The 26,245-nt window shown below is 42.1% G+C and overlaps 1 long non-coding RNA gene across 1 annotated transcript in view; it reads right to left on the bottom strand.

Annotated features, from left to right (window-relative positions):
- LOC138845366 (uncharacterized) overlaps positions 1-26,245 on the bottom strand; it is a 232,377-nt gene that overhangs the window by 108,045 nt on the left and 98,087 nt on the right. Inside the window, exon 2 of the long non-coding RNA XR_011382401.1 lies at positions 7,184-7,222. This is a non-coding gene — a long non-coding RNA (uncharacterized lncRNA). The remainder of the gene's footprint in view (positions 1-7,183; positions 7,223-26,245) is intronic.

Here is a 26,245-nt window from a genome sequence, read left to right on the forward strand (position 1 = left end):
TGTACCTTAGAATTCCAGAGTAGCAGCTCGAGTTCTAGGGATTCAGTTATGAAGTGTTCTAAAGGATAAATCCATGACAAGGTACATCAGATAGGGGACTTCTTTGTGAGTTAAGAAACAGAGATCATATTAAGGACTGTAAGTAGCTTGGAATCAGAGATTAGCTTTAGTGGATACCTGACCGCATCATGATCAATACTTGCATCCAATTGGATATGAATCGCATCTATACTAGACAAATCTATCACCTTAGAAATCATAGCACCCAACCCAGCCGCAGCTGGCATTTTCAGCTCTATTTACCATCTTCTGTGGTTTATTCTCACCCCTTTTCCCCAAGGATTCATGTGTTAGGGGCTTGGCAATGTGAAACGTGATAGAACTGTCAAGACATGCAGACTAGGGGTCGGCGCTGTGGCATAGCGGGTAAAGCAGCCGCCTGCAGTGCTGGCATTCCCTACGGGCACCAGTTCAAGTCCGGCTGCTTCTCGTCCAACCCAGCTCTCTGCTATGGCTTGGGAAAGGAGCAGAGGATGGCCCAAGTGGTTGGGTCCCTGTGCCCACATGGGAGACCCAGGAGAAGCACCTGGTTCCTGGCTTCAAACAGCACAGACCCAGCCATTATGGCCATTTGGAAAGTAAACCAGTGAATGGAAGATCTCTTTATTTCTGCCTCTGCCTGTAACTCTGCCTTTCAAATAAATAAATAAATCTTTTTAAAAAAGAGAGAGATGCAGACTAGTAGACTGGCAGGAGGTTCTTTGGCCATGGTGGTGGTGTCCTTGGAAGACAGTGTGTGGACCTAGTCTTTCTCTGACTTCCTGTCTAGCAATGTGATTGTGCCCTCCCACTCCTGCTCCCACCATGATGTGATGCCAACCACCGTATGGCACTCATCAGAGACAACGTCAATGGGGCCACCCAATCTTGGATTTTCTGTCTGAAAATTGTGAACTACAATAAATTTATCAAGTAGTCTGCCTCTGGCATTTTGCTATAGTAATGCAACACAGATAATATACCACAACAAACATGTTCCCAAATTGTGCTCTTAGTTAATAAAAATGTACACGCATGAAAACAATTCTATAGTTAACAGTTCCACCAAAGCTGGAAAACAATTATTTGCATATTAATTTCTTCTTCTTTTATTTTATTTATTTATTTATTTTTTTGACAGGCAGAGTAGACAGTGAGAGAGAGAGGAGAGAGGCAGAGAGAAAGGTCTTCCTTTGCCGTTGGTTCACCCACCAATGGCCGCCGCGGCCGGCGCTCTGCGCCTATCCGAAGGCAGGAGCCAGGTGCTTCTCCTGGTCTCCCATGGGGTGCAGGGCCCAAGCACCTGGGCCATCCTCCACTGCACTCCCTGGCCACAGCAGAGAGCTGGCCTGGAAGAGGGGCAACCGGGACAGAATCCAGCACCCCGACCGGGACTAGAACCTGGTGTGCCGGCGCCGCAAGGCAGAGGATTAGCCTGTTGAGCCACAGCACCGGCTTGCATATTAATTTCTTTAAGATTTATTTTTAAAGGCAGGATGACAGAGAGGGAGAGGGAGAAGGGGAGAGAAAAGGGAAAAAGAGGGAGAGGAGGGGAGAGAGAGAGATCTTTCACTTGTTGATTCACTCCCCAAATGGCTACAACAGCCAGGTGTGGGCCAAGCTAAAGCCAGGAGCCAGGAACTCCAACCAGGTTTCCCCGTGGGTGGCAGGGACTCAAGTTCTTGGGCCATCTTCTGTTGCCTCCCAGGTGCATTAGTAGGAAGGGTGTCAGGAAGGGAAAGCAACCAGGATTCAAATCAGGCACTTTAATATGGGATGCAGGTGTCTCAAGCAGTGGCTTAACCAGCTAAGCCACCACACCAGCCCCTACTCAATATTTTAACTGAACTTTGAAGGTGAACAAAAATATAAAGAGAATTAAAAGACAAAGACGCAATTAAAAAAAAGATTTACAACCAAAATGAAAACTAGAAGGTTAATATTATTAATATATTAAAAATCCATATAAACCAACAAGAAAAATAGCAAACTCCAATAAAATAATGCCCAAAGACACACAAAGACAATTTACAAGAGAAGTTAAACATTTATTAAACATGAAGAATGTTCTCCCCATTAGTGATCAAGAAAAGCAAGGATGAAGCCTTTTCTCAAAATCATTCTTTTGATGGGGCTGGTGCTGTGACATAGCAGGTGAAGCCGCCGCCCGCAGTGCCAGCATCCCATATGGGCACCGGTTCGAGTCCTGGCTGCTCCACTTCCGATCTAGCTCTATGCTATGGCCTGGGAAAGCAGTAGAAGATGGCCCAAGTCCTTGGGCCTCTGTGCCCACATGGGAGACCCAGAAGAAGCTCCTGGCTTCTGGCTTCTATCTAGCTCAGCCTTGGCTGTTGCGGCCAATTGGGGAGTGAACCATCGGATAGAAGACCTCTCTCTCTCTCTGCCTTTCCTTCTCTCTCTACCTCTGACTTTCAAATAAATAAATAAATCATTTTAAAAAATGATTCTTTTGAGTAGTTTTTCATGGTTGATCTCTAAATATTAAACTTTTTAAAAGTAAAACTTTGCCAATTTCCAGAATTCTGAATTTAATGAATCATTGTCACATTTCTAAAAGGGCAAATATTCCCAGGGTAAATATGATATCCTCACCACAGCTTTGAGCAAAGCATAGTAAACCTGCAGGGGAAAAAATAAAATCAATTATTCCTCCACCTTCAAGGAGACAGAAATCAGACAGCATCAAATGTCTGGGAGAAAAATACTGTGACGTCAGACTTCATTTCTGAAATCTTTAACAACTTTGAGATGGTTCTGGAAAACAGAGCAGCAACTGACAAATTAGATTCTTCCGTGGGGCAGCGGGATCCTTGATGCTATCACTATGTAACACTAGGAGAAGAACTGTCTGTGATTGTGGATCTTTTAGTGGACTGCGCCAGAATTCTAAGCCGAGTCCTTGGCTGCTGGCACTTACTTGTGTGAGGTAGGTAGATATTACTAACCTAAGGACTTGTCATTTCTAAGACAATATCTATATGAGTAAGTAGTATTCTTTTATAACTATTCTGATTAAATTGTATTAATTTTTAATCTTCCATGGACACCTATCTCATTGCTAACGCATCTGTGAAAGCACCTACAACAACACTTAATCTACAGTAGAATCAATGCCAATATGTCTTCCTTGAATGTCACAAAAAGGTGTCTAGGGACTGATAGCCCATCATGAAAGTGGGAGTCTTCTCTTCCTTCTGATCACATACCTTCCAGAAGGACCTGCTCAAATGAGCAGAGGAAAGAAACACCTGGGCCATCGGGTCAACTCTCAGAAGTGGCCACAGCTTTCTCACTTCAGAACCTAACACTGAGTTAATCTCTTGCACGTAAAGACCCTCAGGGCTGCTCTGTGCTGGCACTGTGCTGGCGTGGATTTGTTCTGAACACAGAATGAAATTTTTGCCAACAACCAGAAGCACCCACGCAGCTTTAGTCAGCCTCATTGTAACCCATAACCTTCAACTGGGTCTAAGTCCAAATTTTGACAGTTCTCAGAGCTGTGTCATCAGGATGCAGACTGTGCCCGAGACAATGCAGCCCTGCTTCTGCTTACTCATATGCTTCGGTTCAAAGACAAAGGAATTCTACCAGAGAGGCTCACACTTCCCTTCCTGCTTTCTATTAAGTAAGTCGAACGTTCTGACAGCGCACCTGTCTGGGGATGTCAAGTCCCATTTACAGACATCTAAATCAAAGCCTTGCCTAGGCAAGCCTTTGGCATACAAGATTTGGAAAGTGACCTCGGTTTCTTAAATGTTGCCATTTGATTCCGATTCTGCAGGAACACATCATCAAAGCAGTGGAGGAGGAAGGGATAACAAGGCAAGGATCAGAGACCACACATAATAGACATTCCCTTTTATTTTTATTGATTCTTTTCTTCTCTCATCACACTGAGAACTCATCCAAACAAGCCCTGCCATCGGTACACCGTGAACTCCTTTCTCCTCGTTCTTGCAACCCAGGAGGACTTTAATATTTCAGCTGGGCAAGGAGATTCAATAACAGAGATTCTGAAGAAGGATACTGTGTTATTAAATGTCTGCCGCTCCCGACGTCATCTTGCTGGCAAGGGAGCTGGGACCATTACGTGACAAGGGGGAGGAGCTGACGTGGGAACCAAGCATGAATTCTCTTCTCCAGAGCTCAGAGTTCTCACCTCTGCTCTGTATGTTCTTGGAAACGACATCCAGGAAGAAGGAAGTCTTACTGAGCTGTCAGCTCAGTCAGGGTTCCAAAGCAGGCAGGCAGTTGAGTTTACACCCACACAGGCAGAGGCAGAAGACGTGCTCCCAAAACACAATGCGGAAGAAACCCGTCAGGGACGCCATAAAAGCGATCAACTCCCAGTCTCTTTTGCCCCATATTTAGTCACTCACCTAACGAATGTCTGATGGTGTGAGCCTCTAAAGAATCCATCTCCGAATTATTAATGGGTACAGAGAGCAGCTGAATAGGAAGAGTACCTTCTAATGTTCTGTAGCACAGTAGGATAACTATGGCTGACAACAGTTAGTTACTTTAAAATAGCTAATAGAGAAGATTTTTAATGTTCCCAACACAAAGAAGGAACAAATGTCTGAGGTGATATGAAGACATTCATTGAAATTCCACATGGTATATGTATGCATCAATTCAATATGTAGTTGATATGTCAATTAAAAATAAATGATACGGGGCCGGAGCTGTGGTACAGAGGGTAAAGCTGCCCCCTGTGGTGCTGGCATCCCCTATTGGCACCAGTGTGTGTCCCATCTGTCCCTGCAAATAGCCTGGGAAAGGCAGTGGAAGATGGCCCAAGAGCTTGGGGCCCTGCAACACACGTAAGAGAGCAGATGAAGCTCTCTGTCTCCTGGTTTGGGCCCAGCTCAGCCTCGGCCATTGTGGCCACTTGGGGGGTTAAGCAGCAGAATGGAGGATATACCCCCTATAACTCTTTCAAATAAATAAATAAATAAAATCTTAAAATATAAAAATGTGTAAGAAACAAAGGAAGGAGGATAAGGAAGGGAAGGGGAAAATCATCTAAAAAAAAAAAAAGGATGTATTTAAACCACAAATAAAAAACTGTTACAGAAGGTAATATAACCTCATTCATTTGAGAAGCTGTTGAGATGGCTGAAAGCCAGGTAAATGAGGTTGGACTGTACACATATATGAGTGTAGAATAGAACAAGACGGTCCTACAATCATACATGGGGTGTTTTTCAGTATCATAGAAGGTTCACAATAAACTAAAATATCCCAATCTTCAGATATGACAATCTACACTTTGTTCTTCATCGGAGTACTGGTAAAACTCAAGTTCCAGGGTCAGCACTGTGGTTCAGCGGGTTAAAGCAACCACCTGTGGCTCAGGCACCCCATATGGGTGTGGGTTCAAGTCCTAGTTGCTCCACTTCTGATCCAGCTCGCTGCTAATGTGCCTAGGAAGGCAGTAGAAGATGGCCCAAGTCCTTGGGCCCTATACCCATGTGGGAGACCTGAAAGAAGTTCCTGGCTCCTGGCTTCAGTCTGGCCCAGCCCCAGCTGTTGTGGCCATTTAGGAAGTAAAGCAGCAGATGGAAGACTTGTCTCTCTCTGTCTCTCATTCCCTTTCTCTGTAATTTTGGTTTTAAATAAATAAATAAATGGAGCCGGTGCCGTGGCTCAATAGGCTAATCCTCCACCTTGCGGCGCCGGCACACCGGGTTCTAGTCCCGGTTGGGGCGCCGGATTCTGTCCCGGTTGCCCCTCTTCCAGGCCAGCTCTCTGCTATGGCCAGGGAGTGCAGTGGAGGATGGCCCAGGTGCTTGGGCCCTGCACCCCATGGGAGACCAGGAGAAGCACCTGGATCCTGGCTCCTGCCATCGGATCAGCGCGGTGCGCCGGCTGCAGCGGCGGCCATTGGAGGGTGAACCAACGGCAAAGGAAGACCTTTCTCTCTCTGTCTCTCTCTCACTGTCCACTCTGCCTGTCAAAAAAAATAAATAAATAAAAAAAAAAATAAAAAAAAAAAAATAAATAAATAAATGACAAAAAGTTGACCAATACCGTAGGGAGCACATTTCTAATGTGACATTGGAAAATGATGGATGAAAACTGGAAAAATGATTGTTGTTAATGTTGACCGTGGGTTTTAGTCAAAAGGTTCTGGATACAGTCAGATCATTTTTCTAAAAATTATGTCATTCCCTTGGAATATTTTCTTCCTAAAGTCAATGCTTTTCCTGCATTATTTGATGTTTGAAGCTGGGGAAAAACAGTAGTCAAAGCTTCCTAAATTGAGATGTTTTGAAATTCTAAGTATACTTGTTAAATTGTCATTGTATAAGTGGCAGCTTTTGGAATTACTTGACTTAGAACTTTGGAAATGGAAAGATTAGCATGACCTATTTTATAGCTGCTTTGTTAGGTTCCTTACGTTTTATTAACTGCCTTCTCCTAGTTTCCATTTCATTATTTTTTTCTAGTTTTGGTGACTTAGTGGTTTTGTCACTAACTCATGGTCTTGTTTTTACATGGTAATTGCATATATTCAGGAGCTACCTAACAGGGGCTTTAAATGAATTTGCGTGTAAGCAAAGGTTGGCTGCAGATCGCCCTGAGCAGAGTACTGCTCAAGTTGTGGAAGGAACATCAGGTTATCACAGCTCAAAATCTTTCCCCATTAAATTCATTGCACTAACTTGCCTTGTTCTAATCCCAGATCTAGAAGCAAACATCTGATCCTAAATGGACTCCGCTGCATTATGGAGACCTTTCAAACAGGAGAGAACATACTAATAAGTTGTCAAACATTTGGTTTTCATAGCTTTACCAGTGGGAAATGGATGCTGTTTAAGTCTCCTGGAGACAGGGTTATTCTGTTCAGGACACAAAATCAAGCTTCAAAGGACCAGGCATGCAACACTGCAAGCAACCCCATGGTACCATCTACTGAGCATGTGTCCAGCCCAGCAGGTGGTCCCACATGGCAAAACTATAAATGCTTCCAAATTATTCTCCAAGTAATAACAATAATGATAATAAACTGGTTAAAAGTACAATCTATAAATAACAAGTCCATGTTTATAATAATAAGGAAGAAAACTAGTAAATCAAAAATAACATATTTGTTGAGTTTAGTGTTAACTTGCATTACCTTTCTAGAACTTTGGGAATAATGGGATCCAAAGTCACCCTAAAAAAAAAAAGAAACAAACATTTAGCAAACATGAAAGAACTTTATATATTTAGCATTATGGCAGTTTACAAAAACTCACATTACTATTAATGGACTTTAAATCATAGGCAGTGCCTTTAAGGGGAACACAAAGTAAAACAGAGGACAGATGATGGATTATAGTAAAAGAAGATGTCTATAGTAAATGCATAGATAACTACAGAATTTTTTTAAAAAATGCATATCAAATCCATAGTATCAGTAGTCTAAATAGAGTTGTTTTTTAAAATGAAGTTGTGCCAATGGGGCAGGCATTATTAAGTAGTGGGTTAAGCCACCACTTGGGACTTCTGCATCCCATATCAGAGTGCAGGTTTATGTCCTGGCTGCTCTGCTTCCAATCCAGCTTCCTGATAATGCACAGGGAAACAGCAGATGATAGGTAACGCTTCAGTCCACGCCACGCACACGAGCACCATGGCTGGAGTTCTGGAGTCCTGGCTGTGGCCTGGCGTAGCCCTGGCTGTTACAGGCATTTGAGGGAGGAACTACATTTCTCTGTCTCTCTTGTGTGCATGCTCTGCCTTTCAAATAGATGAAAATAAATAAAAATAAACATTTAAAAAATAAAGACTGTCATAAAAATTTTAAAATACATTCCAAAAGAATGAAGTCAGGCCAAATAAACAAAATAGTGTGATCCTGAATTTGAAATGAATATGCTCATGAGTTTAAAATGTCGTAAAAAGATAATGAAAAACGACTTCCCTCTGTGTGAAAATTCTGGCACAGGAAAACATTTCCTCATACCATTTTCTTTCACAGCTATTACGAGAAATCCATTTTCTCTCAAACTTCATTACCGTAAATATTGTTTATTAAGGACCAGAACCACAAAGCACGTAAAAGCCAAAATCTGATTCTACAAGATAAGACATGGCTCCTATAATATCATTACAAATTCAAAATAGAAAACTAGGGACCCACTCCAAGTACAGGCATTTAACAATGTATTAAGGCTTTCTTTTTTGACAAAATGCTAATTGATGCCATGAGGAAAAGAATGCGTTTAGCTCATTTCCTATTAAGACAAAGTAATTCATGCAAGATGTAAATTATTCCAACCAATATTGAAGTTTAATGTAGAATATAAAGAAAGGAGGGCTGGCATGGTGTAATGGGTAAAGCCACCTTCCATGGTGCCGGTATCCCATATAGGTCCTGATCTGTGTCCTGGCTTCTCCACTTCGACTGCAGCTCCCTGCTAATCACCTGGGAAAACAAAGACTGCCCAAGTGCATGGGCCCCTGTCACCCATGTGTGAGACCTAGTTGAAGTTCCTATCTCCTGGCTTTGGCCTGGCTCAGCCCTGACCATCGCAGTCACTTGGGGAATGAGCCAGCTGATACAATCAATCTCTCTCTCTCTCTCTCTCTCTCTATATATATATATATATATATATCCCCCCCCGTAACCCTTTCAAATAAATTTTTTAAAAAATTTTTTTAAAAAAGGAACATTCTACTTTGTAGTTAGCACTCACTATGTTTAAACATAGTACATTCGACTCTATCAAAAGCTATACAAATTAACAGTACAAAGATTACTTCATCTTGAGGCCAGCAATGTGGGGTAGAGGGCAATGTTGCCACCTGCAAATGGGCATCCGATACAGGTGCAAGTTCATGTCCTATCTGCCCTACTTCCAATTCAGCTCCCTGCTAATGGCCTGCAAAAAGCATCAGAAGATGGCCCAAGTACTTCAGTCCTACCATGCACATGGGAGATCCAGATGAAGCTCCTGGCTCCTGTTTTGGCCTGGCTCAGCACTAGCTAATCCGGCCAACTGGGGAGTAAACCAGCAGATGGAAATTCTTTCCCTCTCTGCTTCTCGATCTCTATAACTCTAACTTTCAAGTAAATAAATAAATAAATGTTTCAAAAAACTGCTTCATAAAGTCAGATTATAAAAAATCCACTATCAAACCATAAAGAATGAAATCTGAAATTTCAAGTTTCTATTTGAGATTCTAATAAAAGGAAGTTAATATTTCTAAAATTCTAACTTTATTTTGGTATCTCACCTATGTTTTCTCATTTAATCATCATAATAAAAAGTAACATGCATCCATTATAGAAAATGTACAAAACACAGAAAATAAAAACCAATCTTAATCCCAAAATTTAGAGAAAAGGATATTTTGTGATATTCTCTTTCAACATACACAGTCACATGTAGAGTGTTTAAACTAGATTGGGATTGTACCCTATGTGTGTTGAATCTTGCCTTTTCCCCTTAACATAGAATCATCTTTCCATGTAAGGGCTTTGAAAACATGTTATATCCTAATCTTCATATTGACATGGCACAATTTGTTCAAATATTTCCCGATATTTATGATTCACGTTGTCTTTTGGATTGTTGGTCTAGTGCATCTTACGTTGCAATAATATCCTTGTATAAAACCTTTGACTTTATATATCTGCTCTTTTCCTTACGTGAGATTCATCAAAGTAGATTTTTGATGAAAACTCACAAATTTTCTCATGGTACTTGCTGGTTATTTGCCCACCAAACGGTAAAATCCATAGACTGTCCATCCAGACACTCAGCAATGTAGACAGGACTTATTTCTCTACACGTTCACAACTGTATCTTAGCATCTTCATAAATTACTCCTTCATTCCAAGGTAAAAAGTGATATTTGGGGTCTATTCTATCTATTTTTGACTTGTTATTATAGCTAAATAATTTTAAGCATTGATGGTAATTCTCCTGTCTATAACCTTTGACCATTTTACTTAGAAGATATGTGGTTTTCTTATCGATTTAAAAGAACTCTTCATATAATAAGGATGTTAATTATTTGTGTATCTTAATTGTACAAACATTTTCATTTGCCTCACCAATCTTTATTTGCATTTAGGTTAGGTTTTTAATGACACAATGCACAGAAGTTTAAATTTTATGTAATCAAACATATTTCTTTTATAGGCTCTGCTATGGCTTCTATACTTAGAAAATTTTTCCTCAGTCCAATATCAATTAAACAGTTCATATTTTATTTGTCCCCCAATTTCCACTGCCACCTTTTGTTTCAAACCCACATGAAATTCAGTGCAGATGTGTCATGAGAATACTTAACGTCATGATTGAGCCCACACACACACCTTTCTCAGCACTACCAGTGAAATCACCCATTCTTTCTTGGTTCATCCACGCATAATTTCCCTCGATGTATGCCTGAGCTCTAAAGCCAATTCTGAAACCTGGGCAAGTTTGTCTTAACAGTGCCAGTCTTACAGACTTGAAAGCATTAAACCAGATTTCATACAAAAAGAACTTAAACGCAATGCCTCACACAGCATACATGCTCAGCAAGCTACCAACTGGACATTGATTCAAGGCTTTCTCTCTTCCTCTGTCAGTTCTGTTCACACTGTAAACTTTATAGAACATTCAATATGTTGTAGGAGAGATTCTTCAACTTCTTTTTCAAAGTGCTCCTGGCTACTCCTACTTATTTGTTCTTAGGTCCAGCATACTTTGCATTACAGTCATGTGGCTCTTTCCCCACAATTATCTCTGTCACATTTTTTTTTTGCCATGCCTTATTACATAGGCCAGAACTTCCAAAAAGTATATAAAAGTAATGGTAAACCCAGATATCCTGTCTTTTAACTGATTAGGATATCTTTGCTTTTGAACTTATCAGTATATCAAAAGCTTATGTTCCTGCAAGCTTAAAGCAGGTAGTCTTTATACTACTGCAGAAGCAGCCTTCTATTCTTAGTAGAGTTTTTTTTAGATTAAGCATTTTTTATCTCCATCTGTTAGAGATAACTTATTTTTAAACGTGAGTTGCCCAAAGTTATATAATTCTGACAGCATGGGGCCTGAATGTACATACTCCAGTGATTCAAAGCCTTTCTCTTTTCCTCTGCAACCCTGCTGCTACCCTGTAACATAGTCAGTCTCCAATCCAGCAATACGCGTTGTCCCAACAAAGTCAAATACAGTTGTTGTTTAGATGTTACAAACACCTTCTCAGGATAGGCATGGTGGTAAGGCAGGTTAAACAATGCCCACAGCCCATCTCAGAGTGCCAATTAGAGTCCTGGCTACTCCACTTCTAATCCAACTTCCTGCTAATGCGTCCTGGGAGGCAGCAGATAATGGCTCAAGTGTTTGGGACCCTGCCACCCACATGGAGGCTCAGATGGAATTCCAGGCTTCTGGCTTTGGCCTAGCCCAGCCCTAGTGTTGCTGGCATTTAGGGAATGAACTAGCAGATAAAAGATCTTCCCGTCCCAGCCCCTAACTCTGCCTTTCAAGCAGATGAAAAAAAACCCTTGGAAAGAAATCCTCTCAAGAAAGTAAAGCAATATGGGGCTGGCGCTGTGGTGCAGCAAGTTAACGCCCTGGCCTGAAGCACCAGCATCCCATATGGGTGCTGGTTCGAGACCCAGCTACTCCACTTCCGATCCAGCTCTGTGCTATGGCCTGGGAAAGCAGTAGAAGATGGTCCAAGTCCTTGGGTCCCTGCACCCACGTGGGAAATCAGGAAGAAGCTCCTGGCTCCTAGCTTCAGATGGGTGCAGCTCCGGGCATTGCTAATTGGGGAGTGAACCATCGGATAGAGGACCTCTCTCTCTTTGCCTCTCCTCTCTCTGTGTAACTCTGCCTTTCAAATAAATAAATAAATCTTAAACAATAAAAATAAAATAAAGTAATAAAAGATGGCACATTTCTCAGCTCACATACAAAAAATATAGTCATATTATTACATGTAGGAATATTTCAATATTCATCAGTATTTCCAAGGGAAAGTAAATTCAGTAGGCGATAACAGACATGGCCTGGGGCTTCTCCCTCCAATTCCCTGGGCAGACAGAACAAAGAACTTCTATAGATTGACAAAAACATGAAAGCAGAAAAGGGTAGAACTTTGAAGCAAAATATAAACTCTTGGCAGAAGAGCACTGGGGGTTATAGGAGAGAAGATGGAGATGGTGGCAAAACTAGAGGGAAGGCGAGAACACGGGTGGGGGCTGACGGCGCACCTCTGGTCTTTCTCCTTTCCCACAGACACACGAGGACACCCTGCCAGAGCAAACGCCGACGTGAATCTGACCCATCTGTTTTCCCTTTGATGGCCACCTGCCATGCTCTGATCTAAACTTTTGCCCTCCCAGAAGCCCACTTCACATGCAAAAGCAAGTCTTGCTTCCATGTGCCTGATCCTAAGAAATACGTGTCTTTATCTGTGCTGCTCTAGGAGAGCTCAACTTTAGTAACTGCTGAAAAATCGGCAGGAAATAAAAAGTGCAAATAAGAATAACAGTTCCCATTTTAAGAAGTTTCACAAATGAAGCTGACGCTGGTGTCTGTATTTCCTGGAGGGTAATTATCCAGGCCGTCCTCTGTGCCTAGGGCAGTCTTGCCCTTTCCTGGGAGAGCTCTTTCACCTTCCCTGCTTCCTCCCTTCTCCCTGACAGAAGCCCCTCCCATACCTCTCTGAGCTCCAAAACACACTGACCCTACACTCTTCTTTCCTCATGTCCATCCCCCAAGGAAGAGGTCTTAGACGTTTGCTAAGACCTCATCTGGATGACAGAGGCTTGGCAAAATTCACTTCACAGCAAGCCCCCTTCCTTCACCTTGTCCCAACCCAAGTTCCTTTGTGCCTGTTCTCATTCTCCCACACACAGGTCAAAATCACATGCTGTGTGAGGTGAAGTGATGTATTTAAATAGAATCAGGGGCAGGCGTTTGGCCTTTAGCAGGGAAGATGCAGGTTAAGATGTCCAAATCCCGTATCAGAGTACCCGGGTGTGATACTAGGTTCCAGCTCCCAAGCCCAGCGTCCTGCCAGTGCAGACTCTGGGAGGCAGCAGTGATCCCCCGAGGGACTGGGCTCTTAGCACCCACATGGGCGACCTGGGTTGAGTTCCAGCTCTAGCATCCAGCCAATGGCCACTGCAGGCACTTGGGGGCGAACGAGCAGATGGGAGTACTCACTTGCCCACCCTCTCTGCCTCTCAAATGAATAGTTTTTTCCAATTTTTTCATAGAAGTGGAATAAATTATATAGGATTAAGTTAAGCATGATAAATTCAGTATGAGAGAATGTCAGTAGCAAATCTCCTTCTGTTTTTCTCTTCTCATCAACCAGGTCATGAATCTGTGGCTCCATGGCTCCATGAAGAAACATAACTGCTTGGTTCCTCCCTCACCTTAATATTATAAAACTGGGAAGTACAATCACATGCCCAGGGAGTGCACATTTGACCGATCTGACCTAAGGAAAATCTTGCAGAACAACAGAGTAGCCTCTAATATTTTCATTTTACAAAAGAAGAAACAAATGGGTGAGAACCAAGTGAATTGCCTAGAGTTACATGCTGAGCAATGGCAACAACGGAACTTGAACCCAGGACTTCTATGTCAAATCCAAAGTACTCCTGTTTCCTGAGAAGGACCCAGGAGTCTGTAGAACCATTGGTTACTAAGCGTTTACAATTCCCCATGGAGCCAAAGAAGCAATCGCAATTCATCTCTCAGCAGTTGGTTTCAATTAAGACCATTCTGAAGTCCCCAACAAGCACTTCCAAATTTCCTGACACAGTTCCTGTTTTCCTTGACTGAATAATCTCTTATGGTAACAAGTAGGGAAATAGAGGATAAATCATGTCTGACTATATAACACAAGAATAGAAGTTATATTAATATAAATACTAAAGAAAAGAAAGATTGAACATCATCTGCTATAACTGTGTACAATTGTATGGCTTCTTTGTATCTTTCACATAATGACCATTTCCAAGGAAACCCTCAATTTTTGACTTTTCCATGATTGACCTCCTTCTTATCTACATATTATCTTATCTACATATTATCCAGATAGTCATTGTCTATAATAATAATTAATAATTAATCTGTTCCTGATTCACAATGCATCTTCATTAAAGGTATTTGTTTGAAAATCAAGGTTAGTCCTGTTGGTACCATCCATATAAAAGAGTAAAAGGTTTAATGCTTCTATGTGCCAGGTACTGTCTTAAAGGCTACACAAATATCCCATTCAATCTCCACATAGCAATTCTAAGAGGCAGGTACTTTTATTATCCTTATTTTATATACAAGAAAACTGAGTCAGAGAGGTAGTAAGCAGCTTTCCCAAAGTTACACAGTAAATAAGTTACACAGGATGAATCTGTAGGTGATTTCACAGTACACAGAACTTTAATAACTTGTAGTTTGCAAAGCTTTCATTTGATGCCAAGGATTAGAATATTTTTATCTGCTGACCTCTAAAATCAAGTATGACATCTTGAAAACAACTCTGTTAAGAGACAGTTACTTGTGTTGTTGCTTTTTCTTCTTTGCAGTGCCAGCTTTGTATTTAGCAATAATACTAATTACCAAAACCACTTATTAAAGTGGTGATTTTCTTTAATGATTAACAAGAAAGAAAACTGATACTTTCTTCAATAAACAACAAATAAAACAATAATTAGCCATTTGAAACTATTGGAAATTTAATAAATGCCAGCACAAACCGTATTTAATTCTTTAAGCACTATGAGGTAAGAATTGCATTATTATTTCCCTTTTACAGATGAAGAATCTGATACTTAAAGATATTAAATTGCCAAAGGCAATTGGCAAAGGTAACATTCAAATCCAAGTCTGGCTTCAGAGTCCTTCTCTTGGCCATTCTGTTGACCTGCCTTCAATCTCCTCTATTGAAACAACACTTACTAAATTAAAAGAAATTCTAATCCAAGCAAATATTTCTCCACTGCAAGGATGTAAAGGCAATGCAATGTGGTATCTTCACTTATACCCACAAATCCACCCATCAATATATTCCAGAGAAGTGCTGCTGGAATGGAATACTCTTAAAAATATCGTTGAGAGGCTGGTGTGGAGGTGCAACAGATTAAGTTGCTGCCTGCAAAGTCAACATCCCATATGGGTGCCAGTTCTAGTCCCAGCTGCTCCACTTCCAATCCAGCTCCCTGCTAATGTGCTTGGGAAAGGAGCAGAGAATGGCCCGAGTGCTTGGGCCCCAGCACCCTTGTGGGAGACACAGATGAAGCACCTGGCTCCTGGTTTAACCTGGCTTAGCTCCAGCCATTGCAGCCATTTCGGGAGTGAACTAGCAATATGGAAGATCTTTCTCTCTCTCTTCTCTCTCTCTCTCTCTCTCTCTCTCTCTGTATGTCTTTCAAATAAACAAAATAAACCTTTAAAAAAAAAAAACAAGAACATCTTTGGGTAAGAGGCATGCTAAAACAACAAGGCATTGCAGAGTTAAATATTATCTCCTTTCTTTTTTTCATAATTAAAATTCTAGATCGTCTTGCCCTGGGTTTGACATTTTATTTTCATTTCCTTCAAGAAATAAGCTCAAAAAGTACAGATCTCCAAATCTATAATCTCAAAGTTGCTTGAAAAGATAAACAGAGATGCTTAGCATTCATCACAATCCTGCATTAGAGAGCAGCACAGTTCATCACTGACAAACCAGCATTCCAGACCCTGCTGCAGTCACATGGTCTGCTGGAGATTTGAGAAGCAGGACGTCTATCAGCTTGCTGAGAAAAGTCGTAATTCACTTACTGAACTCAGACTGCCTAATGCAGTTACAATAAACTACTAGAAAATTCCAAGCAACCCAATTATGTTTAGCAACTTTCATTTAGCAAAAAATATTTCTAGTATAATCTGTTCTTATTTTATTCAAGATAATATCAAGTCATATACATTGAGGCTCTGTAAAAAAACAAAGTACGGGCCAGCCCTGTGGCGTAACGGGTAAAGCCACTGCCTGAAATGCTGGCATCCCATATGGGCACCAGTTCCAGTCCCGGCTGCTCCACTTCCGATCCAGCTCTCTGCTATGGCCTGGGAAAGCAGTAGAAGATGGCCCAAGTCCTTGGGCCCCTGCACCTGCATGGGAGACCCAGAGGAAACTCCTGGCTCCTGGCTTCAGATCGGCACAGCTCCCGCCGTTGTGGCCAACTGGGGAGTGAACCAGCAGATGGAGGACCTCTCTCTCTCTGCCTCTCTTTCTCTCTCTGTGTAACTGACTTTCAAATAAATAAATAAATCTTTTAAAAAATACATCATGCTTACTGAGCAACAAAACTGAAGAGGAGAAAAGAGGAAAATGATATTGGAAAAATAATACTAAAGTAATTTAAAAAAAAAAAAAAAACAAAGTACTACTACCTAGGCACCAGTAACAGGTTTGATCCATTTAACAAACCACTAATACGGTAGCAAGTTAAAGTGTGAATTTTAACATAGACAACAGCTATGTTTGATCATTAGCTGGACAAAGTCAACTGCCACAAAATGGCACCAATAGCATACTCAATTAGCAGTAATGTATCACGCAGTGGTATAGGCACAAGTTCTAGAATAGGTAAACCTGAGACATCGCCTCAGTGATGGTTATGCTGCTACCCAGAGGGTTGCTAGATGAAATGAGGTGAGAAATGTAGAATGCTTAGCACAAGTGCTCAGTGAACAGTAGCTGCTGCAGGTGTTATCAACTTAGCTCTCCCGTTTCACAAACATACTTAGGGAAATCAGTAAGTTGAAGGTTAACAAAAAAATATATGCCTGAGGCTTCTAAAATCAGTTCCAAAGGAGAAACTGAGGACATGAGTTATTTCTGTTCACCACTGTATCTCCTATCCCTGACAGAGTATCTGAAAAAATACATGCTGGCTCATTATGGGTATGAATACATTAGAAGAATTATCTTAGAGTAATGCATACTGGAATGCTGGCAAGGAAGGGAGGTGGGAGGAAGGGACTGAACATGAGAAAGAGGAAAAGACAGAGAACTAAAGTAAGTCTTATCAGATGATTTTTCACATTAGGATCAATAGGACCCAGTCAGAGCTTTAGGTAAGATTCCCCAAAATTACTGATCTGTATTTACTGCCAAACGCTGCAGACTGACCAAAAACCACAATGCAGGCCTTTAACTGCTCATGTGAACTCAGCTGTTTAGAGTACTGCAAAATTCTCAAAAGAACCTCCACCCACCCCCCGCAGCCCACCATGCACCACTGAGGGCCTAACACCTATACTATTCCTTTGGTGCATATGTACAACAGAGAAGCCACCACCTTAAGGACACTGTACTTCTGACATGAAACACTTGTTGTATCTTTCCCTGAAGAGGGAGGGATTAAAGTGTTCATATATTCTGTCCCTTCCATATTCCAAGCATCATCTTGACCTTTACAGGGAAAATGAAGAGGGCAAAACTACAATGCTTACTCGTAAGAAGTTTACTGTCTAATGAAGAGAGTAAGACAGGTACCGAAATAACCTCAGGGATGCCTAAGACCTGGGATGCCCACATCCCCTATTGGAGTGCCTGATTCCAGTGTGGTTCTGGAGTGAAGTCCTGGAGCCTTCACTTCCGACTCACTTCTGCTAATGTGCACCCTGGGAAGCAGCAGCAATGGCTCAAGTAGTTGGGTTCCTGCCAGCCACAGGGGAGACTGGAAGGAGTTTAAGGCTCCTGGCTTCACCTGGCCCAGACCTGGTCACTGCGGGCATTTTAGAAGCGAACCAGCAGGTCAAAGAGCTCTCCCTGCCCATCTCCCTCTGTCTCTCTCCACCTTTCAAATAAAATGCAAGGCAGATTGCAGTAAGTACTGACACAGACATGTACAAAGACAGATGTCCAAAGAGGATTCAAATACATTTATTTTAAACATTTAAGGTTTTATGATAGTGGGTTAGGTTTTAAATTGGCAACAGTATCGCAAGTTGAATAGACATCAAAGGTAAAGACCAACCCGGTAGAAAAACATAATGTACTGGTATATGGGGGAGGATGGGGAAGAGAGAGCGAGAGAAAGAGAGAAGGGAGAGGGAGGGGTGGGAGGGAGAGAGCAATGGAGAGAGATGGAGAATGAGAATATTTAGAATGTAAACCATGTGGAAAATCTAGAACATAGGAACTAAATATTTTAAGAAGATATCAGGGGCTGGTGCAGTGGCCTAGCGGGTAAAGCAGCTGCCTGCAGCGCCGGAATCCCATATGGGCGCCAGTTCTAATAATCCTGGCTGCTCCTCTTCCAATCCAGCTCTCTGCTAGGAAAAGCAGTGAACAGCCCAAATCCTTAGGCCCCTACACCCACATGGGAGACCTGGATGAAGCTCCTAGCTCCTGGCTTCAGCCTGGTCCAGCACTGGCCATTGTGGCCATCTGGGGAATGAACCAGTAGATGGAAGACCTCTTTGTCTCTCTCTGCTTCTCCCTCCCTATAATTCTGACTTTCAAATAAATAAATCTTACAAAAAAAAAAAAAAAGAGAGAGAGAGAGTCACAGCCTTGGCCCTTAGCTCCTGGGAGGTGATTGCCAAATCCCTGGAATATCCCATGTGATAGGAGGGTCTTTGTTTACTTTGGGACTTGGGCCACACCTCACAGATAATGCTAAGAATGAGCCTTATGCATGGGAAGCCATGATACGGTAGCAAAAAAACAACCTAAATGAAAGATCCTGGTGAACAAGACCCCAGCAGAAGGAACAGGCCATCAAGGAGGGAGGCGCCTTTCTCTGAAGGGAGGAAGGAACCTCCATTGTGATATGGCCTTGACTAAACAAGTTCAGAGTCGGTGAACTCAAGGGGCTTCCATAGCCTAGACAGCTCATAGCAAGAGTCTCGGGTGATTGCTGATGTCATAAATAAGAGTGCCAATTGTTAAATCAACAACGGGAGTCACTGAGTACAGGCTCCCCACGTAGGAATTTCTGTCCTTAATGTGTTCTACTATGAAACTTAAAAACAACACTACTAGTCGAACAATACTCTATACCTTGTGCAGTTGTGTGAGTGCAGCCTGTTGAAATCCTTGCTTAGTATATACTAAGTTGATCTTCTGTATATGAAGGTGATTGAAAATGAAACTTGATGAAGGGCGGGATGGGAGAGGGAGTGGGAGAGGGAAGGGCCGCGGGAGGGAGGGAGGTTGGGGGGGGAGCCACAACAATACAAAAGTTGCACTTTGTAAATTCACATTTATTAAAGAAAAAAAAAGAATAAGCCTTATGATAGGTACCCGTGGCCATGTGCTGTCAGCTTGATCTATGGAGGGAATACAGGTGAAGGTTAACCATGCAAGTTGTCAACATTATTTGTGGGATCAACCACGCCTGTGTGACCAAACGTCACAAAAAATTCTGGACACCAACCCTAGCTCAGTCCCTGGCTGGCTTGGCAATACTGTGTGTGTGTGTGTGTGTGTGTGCACTCTTTGGAGAAGTGGTGTTATCCCTACAACTCCACTGGGGGAGGACAATGGGGGCTCAAAACTTGGAACTTCCCTGGACCCTGGCCTATGTTCCTCTTCCCTTGTCTGACTGCAGGCTATACCCTGTTGCTACAACAAACCATAACTGAGTTTAATAGCTCTCAGAGTTCTGGGAGTCTTTCTAGCCAATTATAAACCTAAGAGTGACCTTGGGAATTCATGAACTTGTAGTTATACTAGAAACAAAGGTGTTCTTGGGGATTCCCAAACTGACAATGCATAGGAAACCCTCCACATCAATACGTAAGAAAGTTATGATGGCTTAAAACACAGTAGTGGAACTGAAGAGGTATGAATGGTAGAATGCTAATCAACATAAATAAGCAAATAAAAATGTGAAGACAACTAACCAGATCTAAGGAACTAAAAGGAGTTGATCTGGGGAAAAATCAATTAAACTATGAAAAAAAGAAAATCAGACAGATTGCCTAGTTTGGGGAGGAAAACGAAGTGAACTGGGGAAAGTGAAGAATGCAAATGACTTTAGTCCCATCTCTTCCTGGAAAAACAGGTCAGCACCACCACGGAGATTCCTTCCCCTCTTGGAATATCTTCTGATGGAGAGAACAGAGCATCAGTGATGCTGTCTCCACTGTGATCCTGGCCTTTAGGGAGTGGCAGGTCCCACTCCCTGCCTCTTGGTAGCATAAGCCACTATACAAGACAGTCCAGGCTACTATGCTGAGAGAGAGACCACAAAGGGGAACACTGGGAGTGAGGAGGCCACCTTGGGCATGCAGAACAGTGCAGCCTTTCGACAGCTGCAAGCACACAAAGGAACCCCAGGCAAGACTTCACAGAGCCAGCTGTGAGAGAGAAGAATGCACCACTGGTTAAGCTGCTATGGTCTCGGTGGGTTTGCTATGTAGCAATAGATATCCAAATCATAAGAAAGTAAATACAGGGCCAGTGCTGTGGCATAGCAGGTAAAGCCACTGCCTATAGTGCCGGCATCCCATATGGGCACTGGTTCTAGTCCCAGCTGCTCCACTTCTGATCCAGCTCTCTGCTATAGCCTAGGAAAGCAGTGGAAGATATCCCAAGTGCTTGGGTCCCTGCACCCACATGGGAGACCTGGAGGAGGCTCCTGGCTCCTGGCTCCTGGCTTCAGAACGGCGCAGCTCGAGCTGTTGTGGTCATTTGGGGAGTGAACCAGTAGATGGAAGATCTCTCCCTCTCTCTGCCTCTGCCTCTCTGTAACTCTGCCTTTCAAATAAATAAATCGATCTTCAAAAATTAAAAAGAAAAAGAAAGTAAATATAATTCAATTCAAGTTACTTCCCTGAGCTAATTTCTTTATTTAAAAAAAAAAAAAGACTTATTTATTTAAAAGGCAGAGTTACAGAGAGAGAGAGAGAGATTTCTTCCATCCACTGGTTCACTCCCCAGATGACGGCAATGGCTAGCACTGGGAAAAGCCAAAGCTAGGATCCAGGAGCTTCTTCCAGGTCTCCCAAGGGTCCAGGGGCTCAAGGTCATCTTCCATTGCTTTCCCAGGAGCATTAGCAGGGAGTTGAACTGGCGTGGTGTAGCACACACACAAAACAGCACTCATATGGGATGCCACCCTTGCAGGCGGCCAGCCCCTAACTTTATTTAGAAAAGATGTGATTATCCAAGATAATGGAGATCAAGAGTAAAAATAATAATTAATTAAGGGGCTGGCACTGTGGCGTAGTGGGTAATGCCGCCACCTGCAGCACCGGCATCCCATATGGGCGCCGGTTCAAGTCCCAGCTGTTCCACTTCTAATCCAGCTCTTTGCTATGGCCTGGGAAGGCAGTGGAAGATGATCCAAGTGCTTGGGCCCCTGCACCCAAGTGGAAGACCTGGAGGAGGCTCCTGGCTCCTGGCTTTGGATCAGCACAGCTCTGGCCATTGCATCTATCTGGGGAGTGAACCAGCAGATAGAAGACCTCTCTCTCTCTCTCTCTCTCTCTCTCTCTCTTTCTGCCCCTCCTTCTCTCTCTGTGTAACTCTGACTCTCAAATAAATAAATAAATCTTTTTAAAAAATAATTAAAACCCACAAATGACCCAAAGAACTTGAGGACATCCTGCTTTGTGACTATAGATGATTAAGATCAATCTATGTCTGAAAAGACTTAACATACATGTTAGGACCATTAAGGACAATGTACTCAGTCAGGTCTCTGACTATACCAGGCTCATCTTCCCCTTACTTCCTGTCTCCATTTTTTCCCATTTATTTTACTTGCCATCATACTAGAAAAGAACACAATTCATCTTCTTAGCTTTTGTTCTTTTTTAATTTATATACTTTTGCTATATTAAAAGATTTTCAAAACACTTTTAAGTCTTCAAAGATTTTAAGCCTTTCAAAAGAATTTATGGTTCTTATAAAATGGTGACAAAATGTGACTTTTTTCCTTAAAAAAAGAGATGAAGTATTAGTTAAGATAACATCTGGGAAATAAGCACCTTTTTTTAAAGATTTTATTTTATTTATTTGAAAGAGTTACAGAGAGAGGTAGAAACAGAGATAGAGGTTTTCCATCCACTGGTTCACTCCCCAGATGGGTGCAATGGCCGGGGCTGCACCAATCTGAAGCCAGGAGCTTCTTCCGGGTCTCCCACATGGGTACAGGAGCCCAAGCCCTTGGGCCATCTTCCACTGCTTTCCCAGGCTATAGCATGGAGCTGGATCGGAAGAGGAGCAGCCAGGACTAGAACCGGCGCCCATATGGGATGCCAGCACTTCAGGCCGGGGCTTTATCCTGCTGAGCCACAGCGCTAGCCCCTAAGCACCTATTTTTAAAATGCTGAATAAATAAACAAAAAAAATGTGAAATACTATCCAAAACTTAAAATGCCTGTCAACTTTTTTCATAAAATTTTACTTGGTGTCCAGTCATGTCTTTTTTTTTAACTTTTATTTAATGAATATAAATTTCCAAAGTAAAGCTTATGGATTACAATGGCTTCCCCCCAATAACGTCTCTCCCACCCGCATCCTTCCCCATTCCCACTCCCTCTCCCCTTCCATTCACATCAAGATTCATTTTCGTTTCTCTTTATATACACAAGATCAGTTTAGCATACATTAAGTAAAGATTTCAACAGTTTGCTCCCACACAGAAACATAAAGTGAAAAATACTGTTTGAGTACTAGTTATAGCATTAAATAAATCTCAATGTACAGCACACTAAGGACAAAGATCCTACATGAGGAGTAAGTGCACAGTGACTCCTGTTGTTGACTTAACAAATTGACACTCTTGTTTATGGCATCAGTAATCACCCTAGGCTCTTGTCATGAGCTGCCAACGCTATGGAAGCCCCCTGAGTTCACTGACTCTGATAATTTTTTTTTTTTTTAAATTTTTGACAGGCAGAGTGGACAGTGAGAGAGAGAGACAGAGAGAGAAAGGTCTTCCTTTGCCGTTGGTTCACCCTCCAATGGCCGCCGCTGCAGCCGGCGCACCGCGCTGATCCGATGGCAGGATCCAGGATCCAGGTGCTTTTCCTGGTCTCCCATGGGGTGCAGGGCCCAAGCACCTGGGCCATCCTCCACTGCACTCCCTGGCCACAGCAGAGAGCTGGCCTGGAAGAGGGGCAACCGGGACAGAATCCGGCGCCCCAACCGGGACTAGAACTCGGCGTGCCGGCGCCGCTAGGCGGAGGATTAGCCTATTGAGCCACGGCGCCGGCTGACTCTGATAATTTTTAGACAGGGCCATGGTCAAAGTAGAAGTTCTCTCCTCCCTTCAGAGAAAGGTACCTCCTTCTTGGATGACCCATTCTTTCCACTGGAATCTCACTCGCGGAGATCTTTCATTTAGGTGTTTTTTTTGTTTTGTTTTTTGTTTTTGTTTTTGTTTTTCCCCCATAGTGTCTTGGCTTTCCATGCCTGAAATACTCTCATGGGCTTTTCAGCCAGATCCAAATGCCTTAAGGGCTGATTCTGAGGCCAGAGTGCTGTTTAGGACATCTGCCATTCTATGGGTCTGCTGTGTATCTCACTTCCCATGTTGGATCATTCTCTCCCTTTTTGATTCTATCAGCTAGTATTTGCAGACACTATTCTTGTTTATGTGATCCCTTTGGTTCTTAGTCCTATCATTGTGATCAATTGTGAACAGAAATTGATCACCGGGACTAGTGAGATGGCATTGGTACATGCCACCTTGATGGGACTGAATTGGAATCCCCTGGTATGTTTCTAACTCTACCGTTTGAGGTAAGTCAGCTTGAGCATGTCCCGAATTGCACATCTCAGTCATGTCTTTTTTTTTAAGATTTATTTACTTGAGAGGTAGAGTTAGAGAGAGAGAAAGAGAGACAGAGAGAGGTCTTCCATCTGCTGGTTCACTCCCCAAATGGCCGCAACGGCAGGAGCTGGGCCCATCTGAAGCCAGGAGCTTCTTCCGGGTCTCCCACATGGGGGCTTGGGCCATCTTCTCTTGCTTTTCAGGAACATTAGCAGGGAGATGGATCAGAAGTGGAGCAACTGGGACACAAACCAGCACCCATATGGAATCCGAGGGCCACAGGCGGAAGCTTAACCTACTATGCCACAGCACTGGCCCCTGCCTGTTTACTTTTATGTTAGCTCATGTCAAAGGAAGCTCATGGTTCTTCTATCATCTTTGGATGATGGGCTCTGGGAAACTTACAAAGCCTCTGGAACCCTTCTCTAAACAATATTGTTAAAGGCATAAAATAAAAGAGAATTGTAGAGGAAACCAAATTGTATGAAATAGGATTATCAAAATGTGTTTGAAAACAAATTTGGGATAATATATGTGCTTATTTATTTATACATTAAATTGTATGATCTAGTAGTAGGTCTCATAACTAAAGTTTGTAAGTAGTTTGAGCATAAATCACACTTAAAGATATCTTCAATGACTATAATTAAGTAGAAAAAGTGGTTTCTTACTGATATTCATAATTAAAGAAAAAGCTAAATTTTGATTTAGAAATTGCTGAAAAGAAGTAATCTTTTTTTCCCATCCAAGAGGACCTTAGAAATTCTACTCAAAGCCAGGTAGTTAACACTCTTTGCATTAAAGCACTATATGGGTCTATTGTTAGCTATACTGAATTCACAAACTCTCAAAAATATTTCACTTTGGATCCTGGGAGGTGCTATCACCCTGATAAATTTAAGACAGGGTAAACAGTTAAGAAGTTGAATATGGCTGGGTTAATAGGTACAGAGGCCTTGTGGCTATACATCTTTTTGAACTTATAACGGTGCTCCAGTGGAAATACTAGTGTACAAAATGAGGGCCGACTGAAAGAAAAATTGGGTTGGGGACAGGATGGTTTTCAAAGACTGCTATTGAGATGGTTTGAGTAGAATAAGGTTCCCCAACTCACAGATGTTTAATCCCCAGATATATAAGTTAATGATACTAACAAGTATGGAAACTGAATCCAATTATGGTGTTTGGTATGGGCCTAGTAGAAAGTGCTTGGGCCTCTGGGGGTATTCCCTGGGATTCTCATGAGAGACTTGGTTATACAAGTTGAACTGGGTCTAGCTTCTCTTTCTTCTTTCTGGCTCACCCACAACATTCACCCACAAACCCTCAGCCATTGCCAGCCTCCAGTCTCTTCAGATGGCCAAGACAATGGGGCCTGCTTGATCTTGGACTGTGAACCTCCAAAATTGTGAGCCAAAATCAGCCTTCTTCTTTCACAGGTTGGCTGTTCAGGTATTTTGCAATAGTCGTGAAAAGCTAACTAATACATCCACATAAAAGTAAAAGTGGAGCCATGCAATGAGACGAGAGAAATTAAAATCCTGCAAAAGATAGGGCACAGGAGAAAAAAAGTGCTGAGGGTTACCAAATTTAAGAAGAGAAGCATGGATTTAAAGACAGAAAAAATGCTAAATGGTGAATGAAAAATAGTTTATTCAATACAGGGTCACACAAGAAAAGAAACAAAAGTTTAAATTAGAGCTGTGGACTATATGTGATATCTAATTAATCATAGAACACCCAGGGCTGCTGTTGTGGCACAGTGGGTTAAGCAGCTGCTTCCTACACTAGCATCCCATACCTGAGTGCTAGTTCAAGTCTCCACTTCTCTGCTTCTAATTCAACTTCCTGCTAAGGCACCTGTGAAAGCAGCAGACAAGTGCCCAAATACTTAGTCAACAGTTACCCACTTGGGGAACTCAAATGGAGTTCAAGACTCCTGGCTTGGACCTGCTTCAGTCCCAGCCATGGGGGTCATTTGCAGAATGAAACAGCAGAGGGAAGATCAATCTCTCTCTCTCTCTCTCTCAGCCCCCATCACTCTGCCTTTCAATTAAATAAATCTTTAAAAAAAAAAAAACCACTTGATTCATTACCATTAAAGGAATTTTAGTAAGAAATTATTTAACAAATTAAACTACAATTTTTAGAAAGAACTCTATCTTCTATTTAATTTTTCAGTTATGTATTGATACAAAACCCATCAAAGGAAAATGAATGTGGGTAGGGTAATACATCATGATAACAAATTCTATTTAGTCTCATTATCTCCTATCATTTAAAAAAAAAATAGTCACCTGTATTCTGCTGCCAGAAACTTCTATACAGGGACTAAAGATCATAACAATCAATTAGTGAACGCTTGTTGAGTAGTGCTGCACACAGATGGAATGTTGTTGTGTAAAAGGTTACTGATGTTATGTCAGTGTCTCACATGCAATTTTAGATCTGAAA

The sequence above is a fragment of the Oryctolagus cuniculus genome, chromosome 15 (genome assembly GCF_964237555.1).
Source record: "Oryctolagus cuniculus chromosome 15, mOryCun1.1, whole genome shotgun sequence".
Classification (NCBI taxonomy): domain Eukaryota; kingdom Metazoa; phylum Chordata; class Mammalia; order Lagomorpha; family Leporidae; genus Oryctolagus; species Oryctolagus cuniculus.